Source organism: Somniosus microcephalus, chromosome 1 (genome assembly GCF_052327205.1).
Source record: "Somniosus microcephalus isolate GS21.2 chromosome 1, FLI_Smic_1.0, whole genome shotgun sequence".
NCBI lineage: Eukaryota > Metazoa > Chordata > Chondrichthyes > Squaliformes > Somniosidae > Somniosus > Somniosus microcephalus.
The window spans coordinates 333,992,015-334,007,262 of record NC_140987.1 but is presented as its reverse complement, the minus strand read 5'-3'; positions in this window follow the sequence as shown (position 1 = coordinate 334,007,262).

The following is a 15,248-nucleotide window of genomic DNA, read 5'->3' as shown; positions in this document are numbered from 1 at the left end:
GGTCACATACCTGAAACTTTAACTCTGTTTCTCTCTCCACAGATGCTGCTTGGCCTGCTGAGTATTTCCAACATTTTCTGTTGTTATTTCAGATTTTCAGCATCAACAGTATTTTGCTATTGTATTAGAGTTTAACATCGGTGGTGGGGAAGCTTTTAGAAACAATAATTCAGGAGAAAATTAACAGCCACTTGGACAAGCATGGACTAATAAAGGAGAGGCAGCACAGATTTGTTAAGGGCAAATCATGTTTGAATAACTTGATTGAGTTTTTTTGAGGAGGTAACAGAGATGGTGGATGAGGGCAGTGCAGTTGATGTTGTGTTTATGGACTTTCAAAAGGCATTTGATAAAGTACCGCATGTTAGGCTTGTTAGCAAAATTCAAGCCCAGGGAAAGGGGCAGTAGCAGAAATGGCTAAGGAATAGAAAACAGAGAGTTATGGTGAATGGCTGTTTTTCAGACTGGAGGGTGGCGTTCCCCAAGGTTCAGTACTAGGACCAATGTTCTAGTACTAGGACATAGATATGCTGGTGGAATGGGCGAATACATGGCAGATGAAATTCAATGCACAAAAGTGTGAGGTGATACATTTTGGTTGGAAGAATGAGGAGAGACAATGCACGCTAAATGGTACAATGTTAAAGGGGTAGCGAGAAGAGAGACCTGGGGGTGTTTGTGCACAAATCTTTGAAGGTGGCAGGACAGGTTAACAAAAGCAGTTAAGAAAGCATATGGGATCATGAGCTTTATAATTAGAGGCAGAGTACAAAAGGCAGGAAGTTATGTTAAGCCTAAATAAAATATTACTTTGGCCCCAGCTGGAGTATTGTGTCCAATTCTGGGCACTACACTTTCGGAAAGATGTGAAGGATTTGTAGAGGGTATGGAAGGGATTTACTTGAATGCTTCCATGGATGAGGGAATACAGTTATGTGGATAAACTGGAGGAGCTGGGTTTGTTCTCCTTGGAGCAGAGAAGGCAAAGAGGAATTTTGATAGAGATGTTTAAAATCATGAAGGGTTTAGATAGAGTAAATAAAGAGAAACTGTTTCTAATTGCAGAAGGTTCGATAACCAGAGGGCTGATTTAAAGTGATTGGCAAAAGAACCAGAGGCAACATGAGGAGAACTTTTTTACACAATGAGTGGTTAGGATTTGGAATGCACTGCTTGCTAGGGTGGTGGAAACAGAGTCAATAGTAGCCTTCCAAAGGGAATTGGATCAATACTTGAAGGAGAAAAAATGGCAGGGATATGGGGAAAGAGCAGGCGGAGTGGGACTAACTGGATTGCTCTTCAAAAGATCCAGTGCAGACTCGATGGGCCAAATGGCCTCCTTCTGTGCTGTACTATTCGATGATTCTATTAAATCAAAGAAATAAAACAAACATATATAAGACACTGAGAGAGTGAGAAGAGCTGAAGGGGATAGATAAATAGAATGGGAAGCATGCAAAGTGGAGCAGGCTCCAGTGGGAAAGGGTTAATCAGACATTTCTGACGTCTACTAATGTTATACTACTATTAATTTCTCTCTGTATTGTAGTAATGTTAGTCTTTAGCCTTTGTTAAGTAGGGAAGTATGAATCAATTTTAAACTAGTGAACACTGAAGTTTTGAACTGAAACTAACCCTACAGCAACGGTTAGTTTCAAGGTGAAGTAATCACCTGCATATTGACTGAACTTAATTAAAGACATGCCATTTTGTACTGGTTCCTAAGATTCAGGGAGCAGTAATCATTGATAATAGGTGCAGGGAAAACAATTAGTCCTGCATAAGGAAAACATCTGGGTACACAGCATCATTTTTAATTGGGGTTTCTGTAGAATCAGGAGATTGACTGGTATTGAATGATACAGGATCAAAGACAGACTTATAATAAGAACATAAGAACATAAGATGTAGGAGCAGAAGTAGGTAATGTGGCCCCTCGAGCCTGCTCCGCCATTCAACAAGATCATGACTGATCATATAAATTGGCCAGAAAAAGCAATAATCCTGAGGATTGGGAGCAGTTTAGGATTCAACAAAGGAGGACAAAGGGATTAATTAAGAAAGGGAAAATAGAATATGAGAGTAAGCTATCAGGGAACATAAAAACTGACTGTAAAAGCTTATATAGATATGTGAAGAGAAAAAGATTGGTGAAGTCAAGCATAGGTCCCTTGCAGTCAGAATCAGGGGAATTTATAATGGGAAACAAAGAAATGGCAGACCAACTAAATTCATACTTTGGTTCTGTCTTCACAAAGGAGGACACAAATAACCTCCCAGAAATACCATGGAACATAGGGCCTGATGAAAGGGTGGAACTGAAAGAAATCAGTATTTGTAGGGAAATGGTGTTAGGAAAATTGATGGGACTGAAGGCCGATAAATCCCCAGGGCCTGATAATCTACATCCCAGGGTACTTAAGGAAGTGGCCCTAGAAATAGTAGATGCATTGCTGGTCATCTTCCAGAACTCGATAGACTCTGGAACAGTACCCATGGATTGGAGGGTAGCTAATGTTACCCCACTATTCAAAAAAGGTGGTAGAGAAAAAGCGGGGAATTATAGACCGGTAAGCCTGACGTCGGTAGTGGGGAAAATGCTAGAATCTATTATAAAAGATGTAATAGCAGAGCACTTGGTAAGCAGTGACAGGATCGGACAAAGTCAACATGGATTTACAAAAGGTAAATCATGCTTGACTAATCTACTGGAATTTTTTGAGGATGTAACTGGTAAAATAGATAAGGGAGAACCAGTGGATGTAGTGTATTTGGACTTTCAGAAGGCTTTCGATAAGGTCCCACATAAGAGATTAGCGTGCAAAATTAAGGCACATGGGATTGGGGGCAAGGTATTGACTTGGATAGATAACTGGTTGGCGGACAGAAAGCAAAGAGTTGGAATAAACGGGTCGTTTTCCGAGTGGCAGGCAGTGACTAGTGGGGTACCGCAAGGATCGGTTCTAGGACCCCAGCTGTTCACAATATATATTAATGATCTGGACGAGGGAATTGGATGTAATATCTCCAAATTTGCAGACAACACAAAGCTGGGTGGGAGGGTAAGCTGTGAGGAGGATGTCGAGAAACTCCAGTACGATTTGGACAGATTGGGTGATTGGGCAGAAACATGGCAAATGCACTATAATGTGGATAAATGTGAGGTTATCCACTTTGGTGGCAAAAACAGGAAGGCAGATTATTATTTGAATGGCAATAGATTGGGAGAAGGGGAAGTGCAAAGAGACCTGGGTGTTCTTGTGCACCAGTCGCTGAAGGTAAGCATGCAGGTGCAGCAGGCGGTTAAGAAGGCAAATGGTATGTTGGCCTTCGTAGCAAGAGGGTTCGAGTACAGGAACAAGGATGGCTTGCTACAGTTGTACAGGGCCTTGGTGAGACCGCACCTTGAGTATTGTGTGCAGTTTTGGTCACCTTACCTGAGGAAGGACGTTCTTGCCATGGAAGGAGTGCAGCGAAGATTCACCAGGCTGATACCTGGGATGGCAGGAATGACGTATGAGGAGAGATTGTGTCGACTGGGCTTATACTCACTGGAGTTTAGAAGAATGAGAGGGGATCTCATCGAAACCTATAAAATTCTGTCAGGCCTGGACAGACTAGATGCAGGAAGGATGTTTATGATGGCCGGGGAGTCCAGAACCAGGGGTCATAGTCTAAGGATAAGGGGTAAGCCATTTAGGACTGAAATGTGGAGGAATTTCTTCACCCAGAGAGTGGTGAACCTGTGGAATTCTCTGCCACAGAGGGTGGTGGAGGCCAGTTCATTAAATATATTCAAGAAGGAGTTGGATATATTTCTTAAGGCTAAAGGGATCAAGGGATATGGGGAGAAGGCAGGGACAGGGTACTGAATTTGGATGATCAGCCATGATCTTGTTGAATGGCAGAGCAGGCTCGAGGGGCCGAATGGCCTACTCCTGTTCCTATCTTCTATGTTTCTATGTTTCTATGATCTTGGCCTCAACTCCACTTCCCTGCCCATTCACCATAACCCATGACTCCCTTATCGTTCAAAAATCTGCCTATCTCCACCTTAAATATATTCAATGACCCAGCCTCCACAGCTCTCTGGGGAAGAGAATTCCAAAGATTCACGACCTTCTGAGAGAAGAAATTTCTCCTCATTTCCGTTTTAAATGGGAGCCCCCTTATTCTGAAATTATGCTCCCTAGTTCTAGATTCCCCCACGAGGGGAAACATCCTCTCTGCATCTACCCTGTCAAGCCCCTTCAGAACCTTATGTATTTCAACTAGCTGGGGAGCCCCGCGTTGCGAGGGCAATTTTGGGGTGCTTGGTCTCCCTGCCCCTGTGTGTCCCCCCTCTCCCTGTCATGTCCTCTCCCTGTCCTATCCCTCCCTCCCCTCCCCTCCTCTCCTCTCCCTCCTCTCCTCTCCCTCCCCTGTCTCCCTCCCTCCCCTCCCCTGTCTCCCTCTCTCCCCTCCCCTGTCTCCCTCCCTCCCCTCCCCTGTCTCCCTCCCTCCCCTCCCGTCTCCCTCCCTCCCTCCCCTCGCCTGTCTCCCTCCCTCCCCTCGCCCACCCCCACCCCTCCCCTCTGTCCCTCTCTTCGGCCCCTCCCCCTGCCTAGCGCCTGAGGCCCGGAGCTGAGGTCCCCCGCGTATCGCGCGGCTGATGGACGGCCACTGTGGGCGGGCGGGCGGCGCATGCGCGGTCAGTGCGGGAGGCGCGAGCGCCCCCGCGATTTCCCGAGGCTCGCCCCCCCCCCCCGCGATTTCCCGAGGCTCTCCCCCCCCGCGATTTCCCGAGGCTCGCCCCCCCCGCGATTTCCCGAGGCTCCCCCCCCCGCGATTTCCCGAGGCTCTCCCCCCCCCGCGATTTCCCGAGGCTCTCCCCCCCGCGATTTCCTGAGGCTCTCCCCCCCCCGCGATTTCCCGAGGCTCTCCCCCCCCTCGATTTCCCGAGGCTCCCCCCCCCGCGATTTCCCGAGGCTCTCCCCCCCCCCCGCATTTTCCCGAGGCTCTCCCCCCCCAATTAAATTGTTATTTAATTCCCTAACACATCATTAAAATATTTACCTTAGTTCCCTAACACACAGAAAGTGTGGGGGAAAAAATTGTGAAAAATCAATATGGCGGCCACTCACCTCGGTTCAGAAGGATAAGGCCCGCCCACACACGCACCGATTGGTCGACCGGTCAGGTCACCGAAGCGTAGGATTGGTCAATCGTCGAGTCACTCGACACTCAACTGTAGGATGGCATGCGCCCGTCCGATTGGTCGACCTCGACGTCACACGGTCGCTAATGAGATGCTAATGAGCGGAACGCTGAACGTTTTTCGGATACCGTGGGCGGGATTTTTGTCCGGCCGAAACGTAAATACGCCTATGACCGGTCCAGAATCGCAAGCTTTCTTTTGAGGTGACGCGCGCGTCGGTACGCTCTATAACTTTCAAACGTATAGAGAACGGACAGACAGACAGACAGACAGACAGACATCGGGACAGACAGAAGTGCCGCTTTATATATATAGATAAGATCCCCTCTCATTCTTCTAAACTCCAATGAGTATGGGCCCAACCTGCTCAACCTTTCTTCATAGGATAACCCCTTCATCTCCGGAATCAACCTCTTGAACCTTCTCTGAACTGCCTCCAATGCAGGTATATCCTTCCTTAAATAAGGAGACCGAAACTGTATGCAGTACTCCAGCTGTGGTCTCACCAACGCCCTGTACAGGACTTCCCTACTTTTATACTCCATTCCCTTTGCAATAACACTCCATTTGCCTTCCTAATTACTTGCTGTACCTGCATGCTAACTTTTTGTGATTCATGTACAAGGACCCCCAGATCCCTCTGTACCTCAGCATTTTGTAATCTCTCCTCATTTGAATAATAATTTGCTTTTTTATTTTTCCTACCAAAGTGGATAACCTTGCATTTTCCCACATTAAACTCCATTTGCCAGATTTTTGCCCACTCACTTAGCCTATCTATATCCCTTTGGAGATTCTTTGCGCCCTCCACACAATTTGCTTTCCCATCTATCTTTGTATCTTCAGCAAATTTGGCTACATTACTCAGTCCATTCATCCAAGTCATTAATATAGATTGTAAATAGTTGAGGCCCCAGCAGCGATCCCTGCGGCACCCCACTAGTTACAGTTTGCCAACCTGAAAATGACCCATTTATCCCGACTCTCTGTTTTCTGTTAGTTAGCCAATCCTCTATCCATGCCAATATATTACCCCCAACCCCATGAGCTCTTATTTTGTGCAGTAACCTTTCATGTAACACCTTATCAAATGCCTTCTGGAAATCCAAATACACGACATCTACTGGTTCCCCTTTATGCACCCTACTCGTTACATCCTCAAAGATCTCCAGCAAATTTGTCAAATATGATTTCCCTTTCATAAAACCATGCTGACTCTGCTTGACTATATTATGATTTTCTAAATGTCCTGCTATCACTTCCTTAATGATGGACTCCAGCATTTTCCCAATGGCAGGTGTTAGGCTAACTGGTCGATAATTGCCTGTTTTCTGTCTCCCTCCTTTCTTAAATAGGGGCGTTACATTTGCAGTTTTCCAGTCTGCTGGGACCTCTCCAGAATCCAGGGAATTTTGGTAGATTATAACCAATGCATCCACTATCTCTGCAGCCACCTCTTTTAAGACTCTGGAATGCAGGCCATTCGGTCCAGGAGACCTGTCCACCTTTAGTCCCATTAGTTTGCCTAGTACTTTCTCTCTAGTGATAGTGATTGTTTTAAGTTCCCACCCCCCACCCCAATAGCCCCTTGATTATTCATTATTGGGATGCTTTCAGTGTCTTCTACCATGAAGACTGATACAAAATATTTGTTCAAGGTCTCCGCCATTTCCCTGTTTCCCATTATGAATTCCCCAGACTCATCCTCTAGGTGACCAACGTTTACTTTAGCTACTGTCTTCCTTTTTTATATACATGTAGAAGCTTTCACTTTGTGGGAAGCAATTACATATAAAAGAGCAAAACTATTGATAAGATAATAAAGTAAGGGAGCTATACCAATCCCATTAACCCAATGGAAAAAGAACTAGTTGAGTAAGGAATCTAGTTTATTAACTAAAATTATTGATCAGGGACAAGTTCAATTATGTTCTTCTTATCTGGAGTTGTATTTTAACATTTGTATAATAATGTAATTCCAAAATGTGTGGATTGTCAAGTAGAGAGAGTGAAAGAAATGCATAAAATGTGGCAGTTTTTATCTTGGATTCGAGAAAGGTCTGATCAATATGTCTACTGAACTTAGAACTGTAACGTGTTTGAGTCCCAACCATTCCATGCCTTGGTGCGGCTGTAAGTACTGTCTGCTAAGTGTATGTTAAGTACTGTTGCATGTACTGTGTGCTTAATAAAATATGAATGCTGGCCTCAGCATCTAAGAATTTTATTGATTTGAGGAGTAGAGGGAACAGCTAATCATGAATAAAACCTCCCTCAGTTGGCACCTCAGGGTGTAGCATTGGATATCTAGGGCTCTTCAACCTTAAAAACGCCACAGTGGAGAGAACACAAGTGATGTAAAAGAGAACGATTCACTCCCATCTAGTACTGTACAGCCCATGTGTGTCTCAGTTTCAGCTCCTGTACATGTACAGTACACAATGGATAAAAAGGATTCATTCCTGCCTGGTACTGTATGCCCCATGTGTGTCTCAGTTTCAGCTCCTGTACATGTACAGTACACAGCAGGTTAAAGGGAATGATTCACTCCTGTCTGGCACTGTATGCCCCGTGTGTGAGCACTGTCAAACTGACCCAGTACTCCAGAACCAATCGGTGCTATAGCTGCTCTGGGAGTGTTTGACGGGACAGTGTAGAGGGTGCTTTACTCTGTATCTAACCCGTGCTGTACATGCCCTGGGAGTGTCTGGTGGGACAGTGTAGAGGGAGCTTTACTCTGTATCTAACCCGTGCTGTACCTGCCCTGGGAGTGTCTGATGGGACAGTGTAGAGGGAGCTTTACTCTGTATCTAACCCGTGCTGTACCTGCCCTGGGAGTGTCTGATGGGACAGTGTAGAGGGAGCTTTACTCTGTATCTAACCCGTGCTGTACCTGCCCTGGGAGTGTCTGATGGGACAGTGTAGAGGGAGCTTTACTCTGTATCTAACCCGTGCTGTACCTGCCCTGGGAGTGTTTGATGGGACAGTGTAGAGGGAGATTTACCCTGTATCTAACCCGTGCTGTACCTGCCCTGGGAGTGTCTGATGGGACAGTGTAGAGGGTGCTTTACCCTGTATCTAACCCGTGCTGTACCTGCCCTGGGAGTGTTTGACGGGACAGTGCAGAGCGTGCTTTACTCTGTATCTAACCCGTGCTGTACCTGCCCTGGGAGTGTTTGACGGGACAGTGCAGAGCGTGCTTTACTCTGTATCTATCCCGTGCTGTACCTGCCCTGGGAGTGTTTGATGGGACAGTGTAGAGGGAGCTTTACTCTGTATCTAACCCGTGCTGTACCTGCCCTGGGAGTGTTTGATGGGACAGTGTAGAGGGAGCTTTACTCTGTATCTAACCCGTGCTGTACCTGCCCTGGGAGTGTTTGATGGGACAGTGTAGAGAGAGCTTTACTCTGCCATGTACTGTACTCTATCAGTCTGTGATGGTGCAGAGCCCTGCTCTTTAATAGAAACCATTCTTTTGATGAGCCACTGTCCCTATTAAACATTCGCTGAGACCCAAGCCTGTGTTGCATCCCACAGATCCAACAATTTGTGAGGGCAGGGCCCCTTTAACAGCAGCTCTGTTCCTGGTCTGGGCCTGAGGTGCTGTGTATTGTTCCTGACACACGGACCAGTCAGTGAGCTGTTGTTGTTCTGAGATCATTCCCTGCTGCTCCGTTCTCACCTCGTCACTGGGTTTCAGGCTATTATTAGCCCTTTGCCTGATAAACATATAATTACCAGTCAGACCAGTGATTAAAATGAGAAACATTTCAGAGAGGCAGGAGATGGGTAACTGACCCCATCCCCCCGGGTGTGTGGGACTGAGCACAATGAGCAGAAACAGGCTGCAGCTCTGCACAATGTATTGGAGAGTCTATTTGATCATTCTGGCCATATATTCATTGTCAAGATGGACATGCCACACCAGCCAAGACACAAACTAGTGAGGAATTAGAAAAAATCCAATTAAATCAGTTTGTTCCAGAGCTTCACGACTGTACTTCAAGAAACGTTGCTATAACCGAAGAACGAAAGAGAGTCAGAGACAGACATAGAATGAACGCGACAGTGAGAGAGACAGAGAGAGAATGAATGAGGCAGTGAGAGAGACAGAGAGAGAGACAGAGAGAGAGAGAGAGAGAGAGACAGAGAGAGAATGAGAATGAAAGTGAAATCCCTGTTCTATGCGGACGACCTGGTTCTGCTGTCTCCCACAGAACAGGGATTACAGCAACAACTAGACCTACTCGACAAATACTGCCAAAATTGGGCTCTAACAGTAAATCTAAAGAAAACCAACATCATGATTTTTCAAAAAAGGCCCAGATGTCAGGAAAACAAATACCAGTTTACCCTCAGTGATACCACTATAGGACACACTATGAGCTACACCTACCTTGGTCTAACTATTACAGCATCAGGGAGCTTCAGCATAGCAGTGAATGCACTAAAAGAAAAAGCCCGAAGAGCCCTATATGCAATAAAAAGAAAATTCTACAACATCCAAATCCCAATCAAAATCTGGCTCAAAATATTTGACAGCATAATCCTGCCCATTGCACTGTACGGTAGTGAAGTATGGGGCCCGCTAAATCACCAAAGCTACACTAAATGGGAAAAACACACAATAGAAGCCCTACATGCAGAATTCTGCCGAAGCATCCTTCGCATCCAAAGAAAAACGCCAACAAATGCATGCAGAGCCGAACTAGGCAGATACCCACTGATAATAAACATCCAAAAACGAGCACTAAACTTCCTAAATCACCTCAAATCTAGCTCCCCAGACACCCTTCATTTCAAAGCCTTTCAGACCCAAGAGCTAAACCCAGAAAAGAGTCCCCTGAGTCAGCTGCTACTGAAACTAAGTACTCAGCCGGACCCTGACCAGCCCCAGACCAACACAGCCGTCCAAACACCAATCCGAGTGAACCAAATCATTAAACAATGCAAAGAAACCTACCTGGAACATTGGAACAAAATAACCGAAAGCCAAAGCAGATTAGAATGTTACCGGGCCCTAAAAAGAGAATATAAACTGGCAGACTACCTCACGAACATCAGAGACACAAAACAGAGACAGACCCTCACCAGGTACAGACTAAGCGACCACCAACTGGAAATTGAAAAAGGCAGATACAAGAAATCCTGGCAGCCTAGAGAGAATAGAATATGCGATCAATGTCTGGCCGGCGAGGTTGAAACAGAAATGCATTTCCTCCTAAAATGCGAAAAATTCAACACATCAAGAAACATATTATTCAACAAGCTAAGCCAAACAACCCCAGATTTCAAGGAATTGGATGACCTGTCAAAATTGAGATTAGTCCTGGGAGAAGGAGACAGACCATACCTTGGGGCCAAATATGTAACAACATGTCACAACCTGAGGACTGTTTAAAATTAAGACTGTTTAAAATTAATATTGAACGTACCAAATGAAGTACAAAGACTGTTTAAAATTAATATTGTTTAAAAGTAATATTGTATGTACCCAACAAATGTCAAATCGATTGACACCTACAGAATGTTGGAAAACTGTACCTTTTTGCTATGTAAGCTTTGGCAATATGGTTCTCTGTAAACTTTCATGCCAATAAAGCATTTGAATTGGAATTGGAATTGGAATTGGAGAGAGAGATGAATGAGACAGAGAGAGAGAGAATGAAGGAGACAGAGAAAGAGATAATGAATGTGATGCAGAAAGAGCAAGAGCAAGAGTGGGAAAGAGATAGTGAGAAAGACAGACAGAACGAATGAGACAGAGAGAGAGAGACAGAATGAGAGAGACATAGACAGACAGATAGACAATGAATGAGACATGGAGGCAGTGAGAGTGTCAGAAACAGATAGTGAGAAAGACAGACAGTGAGGGAAAGAGAGACAGAAAGCTAGAAACAGTGTGAGAGGGACAGAAAAAGTCAGACAGACAGGGAGACAAAGAGATAGGGGGAAAGAAAGAAAGAGAGACACAGAGTGACAGAGGGAAAAATCAAGTGAAATAGGGTTGCTGAAGCAGAGGTTCAGGTGTCGACAGGTCTGCGGGCCCCCTACAATATGCCCATAAACAGTGTGCTGCATCCTGCACAACCTCACCATACAGAGAGGCTCACATTTGGAAGATCCGTCGCAGCACCAGCAGTAACAGCAATCCTCACCGGATGAGGAAGATCAGGGTGAAGGAGGAGAGCCACCTCAACACCTCGCAGCAAGAGATGTCAGGGATGAGTAAATTGCTCAGTGATTCTAATGATCTGCTCATTCCCCTGTCTTGAAAACTTACACAGCATCCCCCTGCATTAACAATCCTTCGAACATCCTCCACCACTCCCTAAATCCTGCATTAACGAACATTGAAACCATTCAGACAACTTCTACATCTGACAATCTGAGAACCCAGACTTAGAAGCTGCTGTAGTCTGAAGTGCCAAATATGATGAGGGTGATTAATTTAATGACAAACACAAAAATTGCCTGCCATTCATTTCTCACCCAATGGTCACGCATGGTGCTTTTTTATCAGAAGGTTTCCTGACTCTATTACTTCTATGAAGTGCTCTCCTTGTGGCCTCAGCAAAGCTGGTGAGAAGGCTGCTGCTCCTCATGTTGGGGAACCTTGAGATGTCTGTGGCTGGTAACTTCTGGGAGCACAAGCCTGTGACGGCCCTGCTGCAGACCACCGTACCTCGGTTGCTGCCAAGGCAGTCTGGCCCAGCTGACGTGCTGGCACCATGGCGGGTACTGGTTGAGGGGTTGGCAAAGAGTAGACATGCTGAGAGAGGACAACACCTGCTGCTGCTGTGGGGCTGGGACTCATCATTCCCAATGATCTGTGGGGGAGTAGGCAACAGAAGATGAGTGACTCCTTGAAAGCCCCTCTCCGATTAGTCCACTAACCTGACCAAGGTGGACACATGTCTCTCCAAGATGGAGCCTTCCTGGGCCAAGTGAGGCCTCCTACTGAGAACCAGTTCCATCTGCTGCTTCCTGCCGGCCCTTGATTGTGTTCAGACAGGCACTGAGAGCTGGTCTCACTTACCTGCAAAGCTACATTGCACAGATCAGCCTTTCATTCACATCCATTCCACTCTCCCATGTCATCACCTTGTTTTATTCTAGCTGCTGCGTGTTTTCTGTTACCGCCTATGTTTATCTCTCCTTTGGTTCATCTTTCTGTTTCCAATCTCCTTTCCTGGCTTCCCATCTGCTGTTTTCCCTGTCTCCCGAGATTGCCCTTGTGATACTGAGCATTCTAGAGTTTGTGTCGACATGTCCCTATGCTTCATACAGTGTGTTCCAACTCAGTGTTTGTCAATCTCATGTTAATGTGGATTTCATGTCTATCAGCTGTCTCGCTGTATCACTCACTGTACTCAGTCACACCTTTATCGCTCTCCCTCTGCTGGTGTCTCTCACCGTATCACTCACTGCACTCAGTCACACCTTTATCACTCTCCCTCTGCTGGTGTCTCTCGCTGTATCACTCACTGTACTCAGTCACACCTTTATCGCTCTCCCTCTGCTGGTGTCTCTCGCTGTATCACTCACTGCACTCAGTTACACCTTTATCGCTCTCCCTCTGCTGGTGTCTCTCACCGTATCACTCACTGCACTCAGTCACACCTTTATCGCTCTCCCTCTGCTGGTGTCTCTCGCTGTATCACTCACTGTACTCAGTCACACCTTTATCACTCTCCCTCTGCTGGTGTCTCTCGCTGTATCACTCACTGTACTCAGTCACACCTTTATCTATCTCCTTCTGCTGGTGTCTCGGTCACACTTTTATCTATCTCCCTCTGTCATCTCGCTGTATCACTCACTGTACTCAGTCACACCTTTATCGCTCTCCCTCTGCTGGTGTCTCTCGCTGTATCACTCACTGTACTCAGTCACACCTTTATCGCTCTCCCTCTGCTGGTGTCTCTCGCTGTATCACTCACTGTATTCAGTCACCCCTTTATCTCCCTCTGCTGGTGTCTCGGTCACACTTTTATCTATCTCCCTCTGTCATCTCGCTGTATCAATCACCGTACTCAGTCACACCATTAGAATCATAGGCGGAGAAACTCATTATAGTCCCGTTTGGGGCGCTAAAACTTTGAAAACGTAATAACTAGCGCCAGGCGCTAATCAATCTCGCCTCCCGTGAAATTCAGTTGGAGTGCTCCAAGAGGGAAGTGGAGCGCTAGATTAATGCGCTAAACACTTCTCTTAGGGCGCTAAAGTCCGAGAGCGGGGCGGTACCAGCAGAACGCGAAACAATGTGGAGCACATTACAGACTGCACTCTTCAATCACAGAGGCTGCTTACCTCACTTAAAGGGAAAGGACAATACTGCATCAGAAGCTATTTGTCAGCTTTGCAGTCTTGCAAGACGACTGCCAATACAGCTCCTAACACTGTCACCAAGTGGAGGGGTTGGACATCCCGCAACAATGAAAGAGTGGAAACTTTGCGCAGGCACCGGACTGGTGCAAATAATAACGGTTCAGTGATCTGAAAACCATTCCCTTTAATTACCACACCGGAAGCGGCCATCTGACTTCAGAACGTCTCCTCTTGCTGGCGTTGTCAGCGCGAGGCGATAATGCAGGGGGCAAAAGTCAATTGCACAACCGGGGCACTAACGGGGCAGTGTGCACTTGATGACGTCATGATCAGCGAGGCGCTAGAGGCCCAGGCGGTGAGAGTTAGCGCCAGCGCTAAACCGGCACTGAAGTTCGCGAGCATTGCTGTATTTGCAACTAACCCCTTAGCGCCCTGTTAGCGCACCTGCCAGGCGCTAACAGGAGGCAATAACATACCGAATTTCACGGCCATAGAATCTTACAGCACAGAAGGGGGTCATTCAGCCCATCGTGCCTGTGCCGGCTCTTTCAAAGAGCCGTCCAATTGAGTCCCACTCCCCGGCTCTTTCCCCATAGCCCTGCAAATTAGTCCTCTTCAACTACATGTCAAATTGCCTTTTAAAATTTCTTATGGTATCTGATCCCACCACCATTTCAGGTAGTGCGTTCCAGATCTTAAAAACCCTCTGTGAGAAGAAATTTCTCCTCGTTTTCCCTCTACTTCTTTTACCAATTATTTTAAATCTCTGACCTTTAGTTACTGACCCACTTGCCAGAGGCCCTTGACACCCTTCCTATAGTGTAGGGCCCAGAATTGTACACAATACTCCAGCTGAGGCCTAACCAGAGATTTGTAAAGGTTTAGCATGACTTCCTTCCCCTATTTACAAAGCTAAGTATCCTATACGCTTCCTTAATTGCTTTATCAACTTGCCCTGTGTAAAGTATGCGAATATACTTAATACAATAAGGAAGAGACAGCTTGGAAGGGTTTAACTTAGGTCTTTACTTCATACCCACAGGCGGGAACTGAGGGGAGATCAGTACCCGCAGTACTATTTATACCCCTATGGCCAGGAGTGGTACTACGGTATCACTACGCCCTACAAAGTAGTGCTGCCCTGGCCATAGGGTTAAAGTAGCATACATATTACATACACAACATTCCTCCCCTTTTAATTAAAACGTACCCGTGCAATTAAGTCAACAGATGCACCATAACTAGGGCTAATAACATTTGGTAACACAACATACATAACATATTTACATCAGAGTTGTCTACCTATATATATATATAAAAAGAAACATGTTATAGATTCAGTCTCTGAGGAGGCCTCCTGTCTCGACTAGGATAACGTCTTTCTCTAGTCGGTCTCGGTGTAGGCGGCGGTACTTCCGTCACCACTTCATCGCTGGAGTCGTCGGTGTCTGATGGCACATCCTGTGCCGTGGAGCTCACTGGAGTGCTGAACTCCTCGCCATCCTGAGACTTCTGTAGCGACGAGCTGGGCCATGATTCCGCTGGAACAATGTGCTGAGACGTTTGAGGTAGTGAATCAGTTGGGTTTCTGGACTCCACAAGTTGATCAGCATGTCGTCTGATTATGCCGTCCCCAGTATCCACTGTGTACATCAAAGGTCCCTGGCGGGCCTTTTTCGTACCAGACCGCCACTTTTCATTTCTATAATCACGGGCCAACACT